At 32.3% G+C, this 19,898-nt stretch overlaps 1 non-coding gene across 1 annotated transcript; it reads right to left on the reverse strand.

The window, feature by feature from the left end:
* Positions 1–17,401: 17,401 nt before the first annotated feature.
* LOC126033259 (small nucleolar RNA SNORA44) lies at positions 17,402–17,527 on the reverse strand. Its single transcript, XR_007504370.1, has one exon. It is a non-coding gene; the product is annotated as a small nucleolar RNA SNORA44 (small nucleolar RNA).
* Positions 17,528–19,898: the final 2,371 nt, after the last annotated feature.

Below are 19,898 nucleotides of genomic sequence, written 5' to 3' on the forward strand. Positions count from 1 at the left end.
TTCTTCTGCATGCAAGGCAAACGCCTTACCTCCATGCTATCTCTTTGGCCTCAGATGACAACTTTTAAAATATACAGTCTATCATTGGTAGGCATAGCTATTCTAACAAATATTCCTAGTTAATTTTTATCATTTAATTCATGTACATGATAGAGCTGAAAACTGAGATAAAGAATGAAAGATCTAATGTTAAAGAAAGAGGCAGGCACCAGAGAAACAGTAGAAGTAGGGTGCCTGCGTTGCATGCAGCCAACTTCCAGTCTATCCCTGTGTTCCTCGAGCACTGTATTGATACCAGAATACTTCTGGGTGAGCTCCCAATCCCACTTCCCAAAGAAAGACACATAAAGAGATAAAAAAGACTGATAATGATAAACACCTTTCATGATAAATGAATCATGACTACCATTGCCATAAGCTCATGCCTGGTGTACATGCAAAGGAACATTTTGCTGGTTCCATGAGCTATCATTCCATTTATGCATCATCGTCATGTGACCATGCCTAATCATGTATCTCCAGGACTGAAGGGTACATTTACATATTTCCTGAGCCTAAGGATATTTAAAAATAAAAGTGAGGACCTCTGGGGGAATACTAAAAAACAGAGATTAATGTCAGAGTTTTTAAAACTCGCAGTACTTGATATGCACTTCATAAAGCACCTGGTTCCGTTCACCATCACTCATGCTTCTCTGATTAAAGTTAGCTGTTGTCATTACATTTTTTTCTAGGTATTAATTTCTGTTTCTGGGTATCTTGCAAACCTTACATTTTAATGTGTGCAATTTTGTTTGTTTTGAGTATAGTCTCTGATGCTGTCTTTTCTACCAAAACCTAGCCCACAGAGCTGCAGTTTGGTGTCATAATCATTTTATCTTTCATTCTCTTTCTTTCCAGAGTAGTTCTGAAATCTTACATATGGTTTAGTCACTTAACACTTCCTAAAACTTTTAAACCCTTGCTTAAATAAATATCTGTTCAAAAGATCATAAAATACTTTGATTAAGTATATAAACCCTCAGAAACACATACAGTTCTTATAAACACTTTATGTACTGTATTAAATTTAAAATTAGTGACACATGTATAATGCCACAATGGAAGAGACCCAACTCACTAGGAAAAGATAAAGTACGTAGACATCAGAAACAATATATATTCAATATCATATTAAAATAATCATTATATTTAATGGAGCACAGTCTTTTTGAGTTGACAATACTCTCTGTTAGTAACTTGATATTGTGTATGATCAATCATTGCTCATATTGGAAATATGTCATAAACATTTTAGCAAACCATTTAATACTGCAAGTATCTTCTTAAATTTGCACATAGAGTCTCTCTCACGAGAAATATGTTTTAGTTAAATAGTTTGAAAGTAGCTTTATTAAAAAATATGGAGAAAAGGCTAGAAAGATAGTACAAGAGTTAAGGCATTTGTCTTGCACACAGTTGACATTTTTAGGTTGATACCAGTATCATATATTCCATTAGAGATATATGATAATGGGATATATATTACATTTATATATACTATATTTATATATTATCTATAAGGACTGCCAAGATTGAACACAGTCAAAAATAATCCCTTAGCACTTTCAGGTGTGGCCCAGTGCTATACAAACACACACACACTTCATAAAAATAAAAATTATTCACCATCATCTTTGTTATTGAATAATTATCAGAATCACTAAAAAACATAAAATCTTACATAATAACTGGTAGTTAACATTCAAAATGAGACTTAATTCATTTAAAAAATAAACACCAGCACCAGGAATAACCTGTGAGTGCTGCTATGTGTGATCCCACCCAAAATACCCCAAACTATAAATAAATAAATAAAAATAGTAAGATAATAGTAAATATTCTACTGATAATTGTATTTAGATCAATGTTATTTCTAAGTTCTATTAACCATTAGATGGTAAAAGTAGAGAAAATCATAAAAGATATTAAGAATTATCATGGGCCAGAATGGTGGCATGGAGCAGTAAGGCTTCTACCTAGCTGGTGTTGCCTAGCTGGCTCTATCCCCAGCGTCCCATATGATCCCCCAAGCCAGGAGCAATTTCTGGGCACATAGCCAGGAGTAACCCGTGAGCATCACTGGGTGTTGCCCAAAAAATAAAAGCAAAAGCAAAATTATCAGAAGATAACTCAGTGAACCTAAGAAAATATAATAAAAGGAAGAATATGTTACAAATATAGTAAAATTATTATAAGTACAAACAAAAATTAAGTCAAATTAAGAATGTCCCTGAATAATAGCACTATTAACACAATAGAGACATTCAATAACACCCAATTAACAGAGAAAATGTTACAATATAAATTACAATAATTCTAAAAATTATTATAGTTTGAAAGTGAATCCTATTTTTATTATATAGTAAAGGGTTAAGACAGATGAATTTGAAGAAAAACAAAGTTGAAAAATGGGTGTTCTCATGCATCAAAACTATTTTTAAATTATACTAAGGTCTTAATTTAAAAACATGATTTAAAGACAATAAAAGATGAGTGTATCACTAGAACACATAAGAAACTCATAATCAGGGCTGGTGTGGTGGCTCAGTGGTAGGGCATTTACCTTGCATGCAGCTGACTTAGGAGGGATCTTGGTTCTAACCCCAGCATCCCATATGGTCCCCCAAGCCAGAAGCAATTTCTGAGATGTTAGTCAGGAGTAGCCCCTGAGCATCACCAGGAATGGCCCAAAAAACAAAAACAAACATAACAACAACAAAATCCCCAGAAACTCATAATTACATTATTTATATAATACAGAGGTTTTAATACAACTAATGGAAAAAATATATAACTCAATAAATGGTTGAAAAGCATTGATTTTTTATTGAAAAATAGACCTCTTTGTTATACCATAGACAAAATAAACTTTACATATAATACATAAATATTAAAACGATTACAAATTTTAGATTTATGTTAAAAACTTTATAAAAGTAGAACAAATGATTTGATGAAAATTAAGAGTGTCAAAATTAGACAAATAAATAAATAATATAGACTTTAGAAGGTATTTTTAAGTATCTAAAGATATTTAAAAAGTTATCTGCGGGCCTGGAGAGATAGCATAGCAGCGTTTGCCTTGCAAGCAGCCTATCCAGAACCATAGGTGGTTGGTTCGAATCCGGGTGCCCCATATGGTCCCCTGTGCCTGCCAGGAGCTATTTCTGAGCAGACAGCCAGGAGTGACCCCTGAGTACTGCCGGGTGTGGCCCAAAAAACAAAACAAAACAAAAAGTTATCTGCACTGTACACAGATAAATGTATAGATTCTTGTAAAACACTATAACATCCATTTTTGGTATACTTAGAAAATTAACAAAATAACAAAATGAGTGATTAAAAATTATGTAAGATCAAAATAATAAGATTAATTTAGAACCGTGAATTTATCTCCTTACCCAAAAGTTTTGCAAAAATCTAGGTGAAATATCAATGTAATAAAAAGATGAAGAAATGTCTCATGAACTCGAATAGTTTATAAATTAATATACTCTTAAGCCATAACTATAGTTCTTTAATTATTAGGTGTATATGTCAGAAATCAAGGTTGATATTTCTATAATATGTTGATATATTTAAAATTAACTTGAGAATAAACTTCACAGTTTAAATGCTCACTATAATTGCTATGTTATATTTTATAATAAACTGATTTAAGAATTAAATATAATTTCAAATAGAACATAAAGATGGTTTGTTTAAAAGACATTCACAAACTGATTCTGGAACTCTATATGAAATATAAACTACATGGCTTACACTCAGCTATCTCACAAAAGCACAGATAATTTAAACTACCTATTTGAGAGTTTCAGTAAAGCCATATGGTCAAAACATACTGTAGTGATATAAGACTCAGTAAATAGATTAATGACATAGCTAGAGCTCACAACAGAACCACAATCATTTTTTTTAATTTGATTTTCTACATACATGATTTTAAAGCAAATTAAAATAGAATAAAGGAATACCACAAATAAATGTTTTAAAATACAAAAAATTGACATGCTTAACTCAAAAATTAAACATTTTCAAACATTTGCTCAATGAAACAAATTACATGGAAAAGAACAGGAATGGCCACAGACTGAGAGAAAAATACTGAATATATCTATCTCACAAAGGACAGGCACCCAGAATGCTACACCTCAGCAACCAAAAACCAAGAAAATAAAGAAAAAGAAACACCTATAAATACTTGTAATTTGAAAGTACTTTAAATATTAATGAACAGAAAATGGTAGAAAGATAGATGGATAGATAGATGATAGATAGATGATAGGTGGATATGTGCATAGATAGATAAGTCGATGATAGATAGATAGATAGATAGATAGATAGATAGATAGATAGATAGATAGATAGATAGATAGATAGATAGATAGATAGATAGATATTTTCATGCTCAGGAACTACTCCTCACCTGGTGGGAATATGGTGGGACTTGAGAGACCATATTTTATACTAAGGACAGACACAGGGTTGGCTACATCCAAGCAAGTACCCTTCCCTCTGTACTATGGCCAAAAAAGCAATTAAGGTTATGGTCAGATATGACTATCAGCCTACAGAAGTAGACAAATGATAGAATCAACCATTGTTGGTCCTGGTTTACTAGGCTACAATCGCTATAAAGAAAGTCTGAATATTTAATACCAAAGTATTTGTCTCAAAGTATTAGAGAAATATCTGCTAGAGACTGGTCTATAAAACCGAATCATAATTTATTGTTGTTGCTGTTGTTTTTCATTTTGGATTTTGGGCCACTCACTGCTGAGCCCAAGTCTGTGTTCAGTACTTACTCCTGGCTCTGTGCTCAAGGAATAAATATATATGGAGCCAGGAAGGAAACTTGGGCTACCCACTTGCAAGGCAATAGACCTACTTGCCTACCGGCCTTATAATCTGAATCATCTTTGCTTTAGTTTGTTTGGGAAACACACCTGACATTTCTCAATGCTTTCTCCCAGCTTTGTGCTCAGGAATCATTCCTTACAGGCTCGGAGACCATATGCAATGGTGAGGACCAAAACAGGGTTATCCACATGCAAAGCAAATACTCTATCTGCTGTATGATTGCCCTAGCCCAACAGGTATTCTTTATTGTGTTTAGGTAAACTCTGTAAGTATATCACTTATTAATGCATATTAATTCAGTTAAATTCCATGAGAGTAATTAATATTGATTCAGTTAAATTCCATGAGAGAAAAATTTATGTACATTCACATTTTCCTATTCCAGTGCCTAGAATATAAAACATTATAAAAACTCATGGAATATTTTCTGAATATATCATAGAATTATGACAGTACAATATTAGTAAGATTATAAATGTTCAGAATATACTATTGATATGTTTTATTCAAATAGTTTTTCTAACATGCTATAGTATCTGCTGACACTTTAGATTGTGTGTATCTATCTAGCAATCATCTATTACATCTATATTATATCTATTATATTAATCTATTATATTATATCTATATATCTATGTTATATCTATATCATCTATTGTATTATATCTAAGTGATATCCCTTTAAATTCAATATTTTTTCCAAATCTGACTACATTTGCTTAAATGCTTAGAAGTTTAGTCTGAATACTCTCAAAAGTACACATTTCTATTTCATCTTTTTTTATTGGGAGGTGGGACATACCCAGTGGTGTTTAGGGGTTACTACTTATTCTGTGTTCAGAAATCGCTCCTGGCAGGCTCTAAGGACTATGCGGAATATCAAGGAACAAACCTGGGTCTGTCTCGGGTTGACCATTAGCAAGGCAAATGCCTTACTACTGTGCTAATGCTCAGGCCCCTCTATTCATTTTTTAAAATGCATTATGACATACAATTTGAGGGCACAAGAATATTGCAATGGTTGGTGAAGTTTATGCTTAAGTTTACATTTCCTAATTCAGATTATTTTTAAAATGTATGATGCCTAAGTACAACACTCTGATGTTTCATGCTAGGGTGGAATAAGATCTATAAGAGATGCCTATTTTACCCCTATCAATTAATTTATTTTGTAGTAGGATAGCCTTTTGATTCTTTTATACATTGTTTTTTGGCTTAATAACCTGTTATTTTTCATAGAGCTATGGTGAAACAAAAATCTATGATTTTTATGAGATATTTTAATTCAATTTTTTGATAATTTAGACAATTTTGTACGCAGTATTTTTCTTTGATGGTTTCCACTAGAGCAGTATTGTACCATATCATTGTACAACTGCTGATTGTACCATTTTCCCAAAATTAGATATCCATGTATCATGACATTTTTTTGTCACTTTATAGTGATTATGTACTCACAGAGTTTAAGTCTCACTTTTAAAAGTCAAATTCTGATTCTGCAAATGTGTTTTTACTTTTCCTTTGCTGGATCACTGAAGGTTTTGGTAAAAAGCCAAGAAATGAAATGACTGCTTTCATGTTTTCAGATTTAGGAAACATATATTTGGTTTGAAAGGCGTACAATAATGAGCTCTACAAATAGCTCTTACACTAGAAGAAAAAAATAATTTAATCACATCATTTTCCATAATTATACTGAAAGTATCAACTTTAAAAATGGTATCTTTCTAATAATTTAAGAAATTCATTTTAAGAAGAGAAAAATAAAATGACATTAGAAGGAAGTAACTGCACTCTGAACACTGATATATACCATCTTGGTTATCTCTTCATTTCATTGATACATTTAAGTATTAGATAATTTTTTTCTAGTTATATTTTTCACTTATAGTAATAATAATCAGTGATGAAGTATTAATATTCATCTATATGTGATTTAATGGCATTTTATACATTAGTATGATATGAATAAAATCATAGTCTCTGGTGCATTTTAGCTATTTTTAATTACACTAATGTTTATCCTTAAACTTCTAAAACTTCCTCCCCTTTTATGACAGATAATTGATTTATGAACCTAGATCATTCTAAGACACAATAGACAATATCTATAAGCTCCCACAACATTTACCCACCAATCAGAATAATGATGTATTGATTATACCAAGTTTTACAAAAAACTAACTTCCTCTCACACACACAAAATAAACATTAATAGCTCACCTCTATATCCACCATTATAACACTATCATACTAGTTTATTAGTGTTCAGGTATTTCGCCATTAATATTCTTCTTGGATATTTCTTTCAACACTATATTTTCTTGAATTGATTATACTGTTATTGGTTTACCTTTCCTAATTTTTCTAGAAGACATTGACTATGAAGTCAAGATTTTTACTTTTATTATTCCAAAATTAGTATTTATAAAAATGGTGACCAAGGGCCTGAGTGATAGCACAGCGGTAAGGCATTTGCCTTGTATGCAGTCAACACAAGACGAACCCCGGCATTCCATACAGTCTTTGGGCTTGCCAGGAGCGACTTCTCAGAGCAGAGTAACTCCTGAGAGCTGCCAGGTGTGACCAAAAACCAAAAAAAAGAAAAAGAGAAAGAAAAGAAAAGGTGACCAGTTTTTAGCATTGATTTTACTTGATCTATTAGAAGTTTCAGAGACAAGCTTTAGTTACTATTTTATTGACTTCCTATGATATATAATCTTGGTTTCATTACTACATTGAGGACACTAATTCCTATGTCATATTCTTTAAATATCCATTTTTACTTTTATAAAAAAAATGCATGAGGGGTCTGAGCGATAGCACAGCAGTAGGGCATTTGCCTTGCACATTATCTACCTGAAACAGACCCAGGTTCAATCTCTGGCATCCCATGTTTCCCTTTCCCTGAGACTGCCAGTAGTGATTTCTGAGCACAGAGTAAGGAATAACTTCTGAGCATCACCAGATGTGATCCCCAAAACAACAACAGAATAAATTGCATGAGTTTAAATAGTATTCCATTGTGTCTATCTGCCATAGATTTTTTTTTATCCAATCACCTTTATTGGACAATTGAGTGAAGTAAGCAATATGTATAGAGTGTAGTGATGGAATATTAGATGCATGAAATTCTATAATTTGCAGTATTGTAAATCATGGTGCCTCAAGAAAAATTTGAAAGCATTGAAAGTTGTCAACAGTTTACAAGATTATTTGAAAAATTCAGGAAAATAATTAAAAACTATTCTTTATATATACCAGTCATAATAAAGACTCCTACTTCTTTGGCTGTAATATAATCTGTCTATATGTAATTTTTAATCAACCTACAAGCCTATAATTAATGCAGCTTGAAACTATCCAGAATTTCAAATTTATGCTTGAACTGCTTATATTAATTTCTCTATGTGAATATTTAATCGACAGTTGAAACGTAAGGTACAAAATTGAATTCTAAATTTTTTCCTTTCTAAGCTTGTTCTGTTTCAACTCTTCCTCTATTATTCCTTATTTGTCTAAATTAATTGTAAATTGTACTTTAACCCTTGGGTTTATGTCCGAATCTCCATTACACACTACATTTAACATAGATACTAATCACATTCATTCTGCATTTAAAATAGGTCCAGAATACAATCACTTTCTCTTTGTGACCAGAGTTTACTGAACTATAATCATCTCAATTTGGTATTATTTAAATTGTTTCTTTCCTTGCCCTTCTTTCTACAGTTTCAGATATTTACATATATACTTTCATCTTCTCTTAGAAACATTACCTACCTATCTTGTTTTCGATGTTCTTAACAATACATATGCAAACGCAGTTGAATTTATTTTTGTTATCCACTCATTTCTATCGTGCTCTATAGATTAAGTATATCTTTTTATTTATTTATTTATTTATTTATTTATTTATTTATTTATTTATTTATTGTGTTTGGGCCACACCCTGTGACTCTTAGGGGTGACTCCTGGCTATGCACTCAGAAATTGCTCCTGGCTTAGGGGATCTGTCCTAGGCTAGCGCTGGCAAGGCAGATAGATACCTTACCGCTCTGCGCCATCACTTCAGCCCCTAGATTAAGTATATTTTATGATCATTATTTCTGTTTTTACAAGATGAAAACATTCTACAACCTAATTTTCCTTATTTCTAATGTAAATATAAGTTCAAAACTATGAAAAAAATTACATTTAGCTGATAAAGGTATTCATCGAGAAAGCAAAATGAGGGAAAGTTAAATATTAATATTGATTGTTATGCAAGATTTTAATGTGATAGGGTTATAAAAATATAAAATACAGATTTTCTTATGAAAGACTTTTCTACATTTGGTCATTCCTAGTTTGGTGCTGGGGCTTGCTCTCATCATTGCATAAGTAACCATTTACATCTACTTTCAAAAATAGGTTCACTTGTATTTCAGTCCTTTGAGCTAGCTCCCCAGGCCTGTATTCAATATTTTCACTCTATTTCAGGGGAAGGAAAGGAATTGTTAAAAAGTGTTTAACACTATTCATGTTCAGGAAGATATCTGTTAAGCTCCCTAGCTCTCTTGACTAAAATGTTCATCTTCCTTCCGGTCCTAATTCAATTTTATGACAAGTTAGACTGATAGGTCTTAACACATACATTGCCCCCAGCCCATCAAGGCAAATGCAGTCTGTTCAGACATATGGTCTCTTTTGGACACTATTTTAACTTTAATTTATACTGCACATCCTTATGACTTGGCACTCTCTGGGGACCTTGAACGTCTGAATTGGAGACAGATCTGATGAAGGCCTTCTCTTATTCAGCAGCTAGTAGATGAACTGCCTACATTTTTTTTTTTTATTTTAGGCTGTGTGAATTTCAGCTGCAAAAATTGCCATTAGCACTTGTGGCTCTGAATGGTAGCATATGGAGTTAATATGGAAGAGTTTTAGTCTTACTGCTATTCTGTAGGTCAGTGACCTAAATCATATTTAAGTGAGAGAAACTGGCTTATAACCACTAATCCTTTAGCTAAGCTTCTGTGTGGAAACCAAAAGGCTGGGTTGCTCCTGAATTTTAGTTCTGGGCATAAGTACCTTAGGATATTTCTATTGTAATATAACCACTGAATGGAGGAGGATACGTTGGAGGTAAATAGAGACACTTTGAAGGCCAGAGTAATGATCCATAGTCACTTATTCTAGCCCAAGATATGTAAGATAAAAAAATAATATAGGTAGCAAATTTCACTTTCAAAATATTGCGCAACACTTAAATATACTGTATTTTCCGGCATATAAGATGACTTTTGAAACAAAAAACCTCAACCGAAAATTGGGGGTTGTCTTATACGCTGAGTATATCCCAAAAAATGTTTCAATATGCCGCTAAACAAAAATTGTAAAACAAATTGTCTGAATATTGCCACAAAACGAATTTTCCAACTCAATCCTGCACCAATCACTGCCAGGCTACTCAGACCGTCTCTCTCACTCAGCCAATCCAAGCAGGCTTTTTAAGCATGCAAATTAGACAATGTTCTGGACCCGAATCTACACTGTCAAAAGCCTGTTCAGATTGGCCAGAGTCAGAGAGGAAGTCTATTACAGTAGAACCTTTGAACCTTTGCTTGTTGTGATTGGCTCCCTGTGGTACATACAGTTGCAGCACAGGAAAGTTCTGTCTGATACAGCGAATATATGCCTAAACCTATGTTTTAACTTCAAAATTAGGGGGTAGTCTTATACGCTGGCAAATACGGTAGTTAAAAATAAAGCAATCTCTGAAGAGGATAAGATAGTTCAGGCCCTAGAAGAAAATAAACGTGGGTTAGAATTTTCAGTAGGGGCTGGAGTGATAGCACAGTGGTAGGAGTTTGCCTTGCACACAGCTGACCCAGGACAGACCGAAATTTGCTCTCCAGCATCCCCTATGGTCCCTAGAGCCAGGAGCGATTTCTGAGAGCATAGCCATGAGTAACCCCTGAGCTCACTGTATGTGGCCCAAAACCAAAACAAACAAAACGAAAAAAAAGATCAAGGATTAAAAAAAAAAGAAGAATTTCCAGTACAATATCTGCTTCCCATGGGCACCATGAGCTATGGTCTGAGTACCAAACTAGTAGTAAGCCCTGAGCATGACCAAGGATAGGACAAAACATAAATATAAATAAATATATTTAAATAAATAAATCAAATATATATATATGCACATCTCATTTTCATATTTTTTAAATCCATTTAAATTTAGAAAATAACCAAAAAACATCTTAATTGGTATTTGGTGAATCTGTCAGTGACAATTTATGTAGGTTAAAAATAAAAAAAAATCAATGTTTATATAAAATTTTTGGATTCTTCCTCAAACATTAAGTATTAGTACAATTATCAGAACTTTAAACAATGCATTTATATAGATATCCACATTTTAGCATTTTAAATTTCACAGTATGATGTTTTGAATATTTTCTAAAATGTACTAAAAGATGTTTTCTGAGGATTGCAGAGAACACTGTGAAAGTAGGTATTAATATAAGAAATAATAGCTATGCATTAGGCAATTTATTGGCAACTTATCATTGTAATCTTCTACTCAATGCATAGTTATTAAATACTCACTCTGTATCAAGAGTAATTGTAGAACTTCGAGATCTATTTGAGACAAATTAAAAAAATGAAAGTCACTGTTATAGAAAGTAAAAGAGATGTAGAGGAAACTATAAACACTCTGTGATCTATTAAGCGAATCTTAAAACTATTATGGCTGGAAATATATCTTTTTAAAATTGATATGTTGAAATCCTAAGGCCCATCACCTCTGAATGTAAATTTTTTGCAGATAACTCAGTAGTTATGAGCTCATGGGGTTGGCTCTCATTCACTTTGACCAGTGTCCTTTAAAAAAAAGAAAACATGGAGTCTTATATGCACACAGAGAATGCCCCATGAGGATGAGTGAGAAGACTAATAGTCTCCACAAGTCAAACACCAAGGACTACTAGAAAAAACAGACCTGAGCTAAAGGCTTGGAGCAAATTGATCTTTCTTAGCCTTGAGAAGTAACTCACTCTCCTAACACCTTGCTTTTCACCTCAAGCCTCCATAAATTTGACAATATAGAGTTCTCTTTTCAAGCCAACTATATGTGTTATTTGTTATGAAAACCTTTGCAACACAATATAGAGATCTAAAATGGCCTGGAGCAATGCCTCTAAAGATAGCCTCTCTGTCCTTTCTATTGGTTTCAGGCTTTTGTATTTTCAGCCTATTGTAGAGTGTCTAAAATGCTGTATAACTTGCCTTTAGGTGTAAGTTGAAAGTGAGATAGTACCAATACCAGAAGTCATCTATAAATGATATGATAGGTTACTACCTATGCACTCAAAAAATTCAACTGCCTTATATTCAACTAGAAACAAGTCCAGAATAATGAAGAAGGAAGATAATACTAAGGATTCCTGAAGCTTAACAAATTCAGTCTGGAATTTGTAATAATTATTTTCTACCTAGTCTTCATTGAATATGAATCCCACACTGGCCCTTACTTGAGTCAAAATTCATTACTAGATGGAGTCAACACCAGGTGTAATAGTCATTTTTAAAAGTAAGTTTTGGAGCAGTTTGTTGCAAAGCAACACTAATAATATAGCAGGTTTTTCAATATATATTTTTCAATATATAGCATTAAAATTGATTATTAATTTAAAGGAAAATGTTTTTAAATGAAGGTAAAAAAATCTAAAGTATTTGCTTTGGATAGTAGTGGGTGATGTTACAACTTTTACTAATCCTCTTAACTCATTTTTGACATGTAACAATTATTCCATTATTCAGAAAAACTGATGACAAGCATAGAAGTTAGACAGTGAGTCAATGATCACTTATGAAAGAAAGTCCAGGTTGGAATTCTGGATTTTAGCCAAAGCCATCCTGTTTAAAAAAAAAAAAAAGTGGGGCGGGAGAGATAGCATGGAGGTAAGGCGGTTGCCTTTCATGCAGGAGGTCATCGGTTCAAATCCTGGTGTCCCATATGGTCCCCCCCCCCCCCCCCCCCCCGTGCCCACCAGGAGCAATTTCTGAGCCTGGAGCTAGGAATAACCCCTGAGCACTGCCGGGTGTGACCCAAAAACCACACACACACACACACACAAAAAAAAGTGTTTCATATGGGAGGAGAATATCTTTCATAGGTTCATTAGAGGAAACTTTATTGAAAATATTTCAAAGATAATTTTTTGTTTGTTTTTGAGCTATACCAGGCCTGGACCAGGGTTTACTATTGTCTCTATGCTTAGAGGTTACCCCTGGCAGTCCTTGATTTATATGTGATTTTTTGGAATCAAATTAAGGTAGGTCATGTTATAGGTATGGTATTTACTCTGCAATATCTCTTGTCCCAAGGAAATTTGGAATTCTTAAGAGCAAAGGCATGTAGCACCTATTTAACTTTATTTTGTTATGGTAATCAAAACAATAATACAATTAAGCTAAAAGTTAAATACATTAAATAGCATTCTGACCATTGCCTTTCAAATGTCCAAATATTAATTTCCATCATCTTTTAAATTTTTATGTTTTAACTTTGATAATTACATTGCTTACAAGTACCAAAAAATAAAACTGTTAGGTTTAATTAAATAAAATAAAATAAAATAAAACCTAAATGATAGCCTCAATCTTCCTATGTTTTCTTTATGATATAAAATTATTATTTCCAAGTTTTCTAGTTCTGATTTTGATCATATGACAAATATTAATCATCTATGTAATGAAAAGAATGTTTTCTTAAATATTTTTAAAATAAGTTCTGTTTGTTTTGGAGCCACACCTGGTGTTGCTCAGGTGTTATTCCTGGCTCTGTGCTCAGAAATTACTCCTAGTGGTGGTCAGGGGACAATATAGGATGCCAGGGATTGGGGAAACAAACCGGGGTCAACTCAGCTCTGTGCAAGGTAAACACTCTCTCCACTGTGCAAATGCTCTGGCCCTATTCATCAAATTGAAATTCTTTGTCCTTTGATAATTTGCTCTGTACAATTGCCTTTACTTACATTATACAGAATTTTCATTGGAAAGAGAGCAATTTTTACACCCTATGTTTTTCAATAGAATTAGAAAATACATAGGATATAGGTTTTTGAGTCACTACTGTATTATAAATTGTATTTTATAGGGTCAAATAAAGGGTCATTTTCTATAAAAATTTTTTCTATAAGATTTGGTTTATTGTTGGAGAATATATTCTGACAGCTTCCTTCTCCATTTGTTGCATGACATATGTCTTGTTATACTAAAATTGTTTAAATTGAATTGCTTTTTTTCTTTCTTTATTTAATTAAAAGAATTTTTGGTATATATAAAGGATAAAGAAACAATATATTTTATCTTCAGCATCGTGATAATTTGATTGTTTGTGAAACTGCTGTATTTTTTCACATTATCACTTTTTAGACCATTTAAAAAAAGTCCTATTAATTTTCCTCAATAGGGATGAGAAAGGAACCATTCTTTTCTCTCAAGGACATAGAATATTACAGGTAGCAGATGTCATTATAGGTAATGATAGATCTATGATATCCACCAGCCTGCTAATATCTAATCTCTACCCTCACAATTATAAGTATTCCCTTATGAAGACTTAATGTTCACACAAACTTAAATAGATCTTATATTTTCTTCAAATTAAACTCTAGATAAGTAGTCTATCATAATTCTAGTTTTGTAACTTTGGACTAGTAATTCTAGAAAAGCCAGCTATTTTTCTAACCTAAATTTGTTCAGATATAAAAATTAATGATCATAGTAAGCATTTGTATGATCTTATAGAACATCTCACAAAAATAAGTGACTAGATATGTATATATCCAGGCATAAATACAAACATCAAGGCACATCTGTGTGTCTACGAAGTATAACAATCATGATATAATTAATGCTAATACAAGGATATACTAATTCAATGACAAGAATTCATTTATTTGTATTACAATACTGCTAAATGGCTTCAATAATTTAATTAATTACATTAGAGTAGATTTATCTTTAATTAGATTATCTTCAATTTATGATATTTATCAGAGCTAAACCATAAAGGTTTTCTATCACCTTACTGTTCATAATACTATTTCATATAGTTTTATGATCTGCTTGTCTGTACTTTTACTTCAGTCCACTTTATAATTCTGTTTTATTCCAGATACACTTCTGTAAAAATTGTTCTACCTTACATACTCAGTCAATTGTGAGCCTCTGACACGGTTTTCAGGAAGTCAAACTTTGCCCTCGTGAACAGTGATAAGTCTTAAAAATGACTTGACAATGACACTGTTCTGGGTAGAAATTAATTCTTACCACATGGCAAGCTTTGACCTAACAAAAGATTTTATCATTAGTCACTGTTTTTACCAAAGGAAGTAAGATTTGAGAAAACTGTATAAAAGTTCTGACACCCATCTAAATAAATTATCCATATCTGAGCAAATGTGGAAGCCATTTACTTGGCTACAAACGCCATCATAACTTCATCCAGACAGAATTGTGAAGTCTATAACAAAAACCTGCCAAATATTTTACCTGCATCTTGTTTTCTCTTAATTTTTTTTTTTGCTAGTTGAGAGTAGGAATGTATTTAGATGTAATTTATCCAACTCAAAAATCTGTAGCCTAGTCTTTAAATTTCATGTATTGTCTTATGTTATTTGTAATAAAATAAGGTAAACTGAAAAACACATTTCCTCATGATGTGTTGCTATGTTTATGATATCAAAACGAGTTAAATAGCATTATGAAATTAAGGCATAGTTGCCTTATCTGCAAAATAAAGATTAGAGCATTAGCTTCAAAGTGACTCTAGAAAGTGTGTAGCATTATTACCATTTTTCAAAATGGATACTTAAGCGAAGGCTCAGATGGTTTGAAATTTATCCCCAAATGCCCCAAACAGGAAAATAATAAACTCATGCTTTTCAACTTGATATATACTTTCCAAGTAATCAATTCAGTTTGGTGTGACCTGCGTGCAAGTTGCTGCAGGCAGAAGTGACTTCCATAAAGCAAGATAGAAATTTAGGAAAGAACAAAGACATATATATCTTTCTTTTTACATAAATCATGATAATTCACTTTAATTCATCAGGTTGAAGTAGGTTATGTAATAAAAATTCCAGAAATTTTAGTGGCTTGAAAAATTAAGGATCCATTTCCTGTTATAGGTGGAACAAGTTTCAGTTCTCTTCTGGGCCTTTTCTTTACTATACAAGTTAAATATATCTGAAATAGGACTTGCTCATTCTGTGGTAAAGGACTGTAAATCATTGGTGGAGACATAAATTCTTATAATATATTCTTAACTTTTATAAAATTTCATAGCCTTGAACATGGAACGAGTACAACCTTTCACACTGTTGGCCAAGGGATATCACATGACTATACCAAAGTAAGTGAAGTCTAGGTATAGGTTATCCCATCATAGGTAGGTATAGGCAAGAGAGGAAAGAGGCATGTTTACTTTAATGGGGAAACAATAGTATATTATACTAATATAATATACAATAGTACAATATACAATAGTATATTAGTATAATAGTAGTATATACTACCTAATACTTTGCATGCAGCTGACTCCCAGATTTGATGCTAGGCACTGAATTTGGTGGTGCCCCTTTGAACACAGAGCAGGAATAAGCCCTGAGCATGACCAAGGTGGCCCCCAAGACTTACCAAAATAAAACCAAACTAGTGTTCTAGTTTCCTTTTCCTAGGAACAGAAAGAGAAGTACATTTAGAGAATAACAATGAATAAATATACAACATAATCTCATTTTTCCCTATTACATTTTAAACACTTTTTTTAAGAGACATGAGGAAGATGTTTTGAAAAATCATGTTTTCCTATACTTTCAGTTAACTACTAGTGTTCCTTTACTTTCAGGCTCACTCTAGTGTCAGTAGACGTGCAATGTTTACTTTCTCAAATAATAATTCTGTGACAAAAACTATGTCATATAATTGAGGTCAATTCTGACACCCCTCAGAATTAACCCAGACCTTATAGGCCATAAACCCACCCTCCATAATACTACTGCCTCAACCCATACTAGTGACAAGTCCTAGTAGTCAACTTTGAGTACTTTAAAACAGTGAGCTGTAAGTCAAAGCTTCCAAAAATTCTTCCTGCATTCAGCCACTTTCTAGAACAATTCAGAGAACTCAGAAAAATGCATTTTCACATTTTCTTTCATTTCCATTTCCATTTATGTTGCATTTATACTCTTCACCTTGGCACTGAACTTTTGTAATTAATGCCCTCTAACTTACCTTCAAGATTCCATTTTCACTTCTTTCCACGAGGACACTAATATTGAACTAGAGAATCCTTTAAAAATGGCCTGTCTTACTATTGTTTGGTTCTTTAGTATGACCATTTCCTCTACCTGGAAAAACTTCTTCACCTATTGACACATCATATCTTTTTATGCCAATTTAGTAATGATAATCATTTTAATTTTACTAATTTTTTTTATTTTATAGGACAGGAAGTGGCAGCTACAAGTACTGGTGACCTGCTCTGTCAAAGACTCTCCAGTTTGCTCTAGCATGCAGTTGGAGATCCCATGGCCATATTAGCCACAGCTTAGTAATGATATTTTAAGACTTTTGGAGGGTATATTTATAGTTATGAGTAATAATATACCAAATTTTGCAATGCAAAATTCAAAAAAAAATTTCCAAATTTCCTTTACCTGCCACAATACAGTCTTACTGTTAGCAATTTATTTGTCTTTCAATTTTTTTATCTAATCCTAATATTAAAGAAAATTGCATATGTTATAATGCCTATCAGTTGGAGTGATCATCTAACAGGTAATGTATAAAGCATAGAGGTATTTGAATATATGTCCCACATTTGGTCCCCTGAACACCCCAATGATTCCCTCCTGACCACAGACAACCAAAAATAGCCCATGAGCACCATTGTGTAATTCCCCCACCCCCACAAAAATAGAAAAGAACACAAACCTCTCATTGTTATTTCATATATTTGGTTACAAAATATTTTTACTTATTTACTTTTGTTATTGCATTGGGTTAGAACCATATCTCATGGTACTCAGAGCTTACTCTTGAATTTAAGCTAAAATTTCATTCTGATGGGGATATGATCATAGGGTTCCTTGGGTTAAAAATGAATAAGCCACATGCAAAATGTCCTAAATTATGCACAACTGCTTTGCCCAGAAACATATTCTATATAAAAATATTCCAGTGTATATTTAACTTAGTTTAGTTTTATCACTTTTTATTTTATAAGAAATGTTAAATTGTTTTTGTTCAATAAATTCTCTTAAATTTTCCTAAAACACTTATTTTTCATTTTACAGTTTGATAGTCTCTCTACTGCATTCTTGTTTCTCTACTAGTAAGATGCTTCAGTCAGAGATACATATAAAATGAAGGTTTGTTTGTAAACCCATCTGAGTATTGATCTGTACTTTCTGATCATATCACATGTGATTTTTATTTCATCCTGTTTGAGTTACAGCTAGGATAATCCAAAGCTTTTCTCAATGTCTCAGTTCACATTTGTTCCAAAAGAAAGACTCATGGGATCTTGAGTAAGGAGGAACAGTTTTGTAATGTACAGAAGCTCTATGGGGGAAAAGGGAGATTCAGGACATTGGTGATGGGAATGTTGTACTGGTGAAGGAAGGTGTTCTTTACATGACTGAAACTCAACTATAATCATATTTGTAATCAAGGTGTTTAAATAAAGATATTAATAAAAAAGAAAAACACTATCAAAGATCAAATTGTGCATACATATTCTTAAAACAATAAGCTTTTTTAAATCTTTGTTTTATATATATAACAAAATTTATTCATAAACTTCTCTCAAACATAACCATTAGTGTCTTTATTCAGATACACTTAACTTGAAAATTCTTAAGCATTCTTATACCAGGCACTATAATAGAGTCTAAAGTATTTAAGTTCCTTTTTCCATAAACTTCTATAAACAAAATCATAAAAATATTTCTGTATATATAAATACATTTTGAAAAAAGTAAAAGAAAAAAGAAAGAAAATGAGACAAAAAATAAATAAAAGAGAAAAAGAAAGAAAGAAAGAAGGAAGGAAGGAAGGAAAGAAGGAAGGAAGGAAGAGAGTGAGAAAGGAAGGAAGAAAAGAGAGGAGGAAGCAAAAGAAGAAGAAAGAAAGAGCAAGAGAAAGAAAAAAGAGAATGAAAGAAAAAAACAAAGGAAGAAAGAATGAAGAAAGAGCAAGAGGAAAAAAGAAAAATGAAAAAGAATAAAGAAAGGAAGGAATAAAAAGAAAGAAAGCAAAGAGAGAGCAAGAAAGAAAGAAAAGAAAGAAAAGAAAGGAAGAAGGAAATGAAGGAGGGAGGAAAAAAGGAAGGAAGGAAGAAGGAAAGAAGGAAATTTGTGATGTTTCATAAAAATTACATACTCTACCTTTTTGAAAGAAAGGAAGAAAAAATTAAAGAAGGAAAAGAAAGAAAGAAATGAAAGAAAGAAAGAAAAGAAAGAAAGAAAAAAGAAGAAAGAACAAAAGAAAGAAAAAGAAAAGAAAGAAAAAAAGAGAAAAAATAAAGAAAAAGAGAAAAGAAAGAAGAAAGAGAAAGAGAGAGAAAGAAAGAAAGAACAAAAGAAAGAAGAAAGAAAGAAAAAGAAAGAAATAAAAAGAAAGAAAGAAAGAAAGAAAGAAAAAGAAAGAAAGAAAGAAAGAAAGAAAGAAAGAAAGAAAGAAGCAGAGAGAGAGAAAGAAAGAAACAGAGAGAGAGAAAGAAAGAAAGGAAGAAAGAAAGAAACAGAGAGAGAGAAAGAAAGAAAGGAAGAAAAAGAAAGGAAGGTGGGAGGGAAGAAAGAAAAGGAAGGCATCACATAAACTCTACCTTTCTACCCTGTGTTTTAGTACCTACTATAAATAAGTTGCATACATGAGCAATGATTCAATAAAGCCTGTGTTGGGTAAGTTTGCTAATTTGCTAAATTGACTTT

This window comes from Suncus etruscus, chromosome 16 (assembly GCF_024139225.1).
Source record: "Suncus etruscus isolate mSunEtr1 chromosome 16, mSunEtr1.pri.cur, whole genome shotgun sequence".
NCBI lineage: Eukaryota > Metazoa > Chordata > Mammalia > Eulipotyphla > Soricidae > Suncus > Suncus etruscus.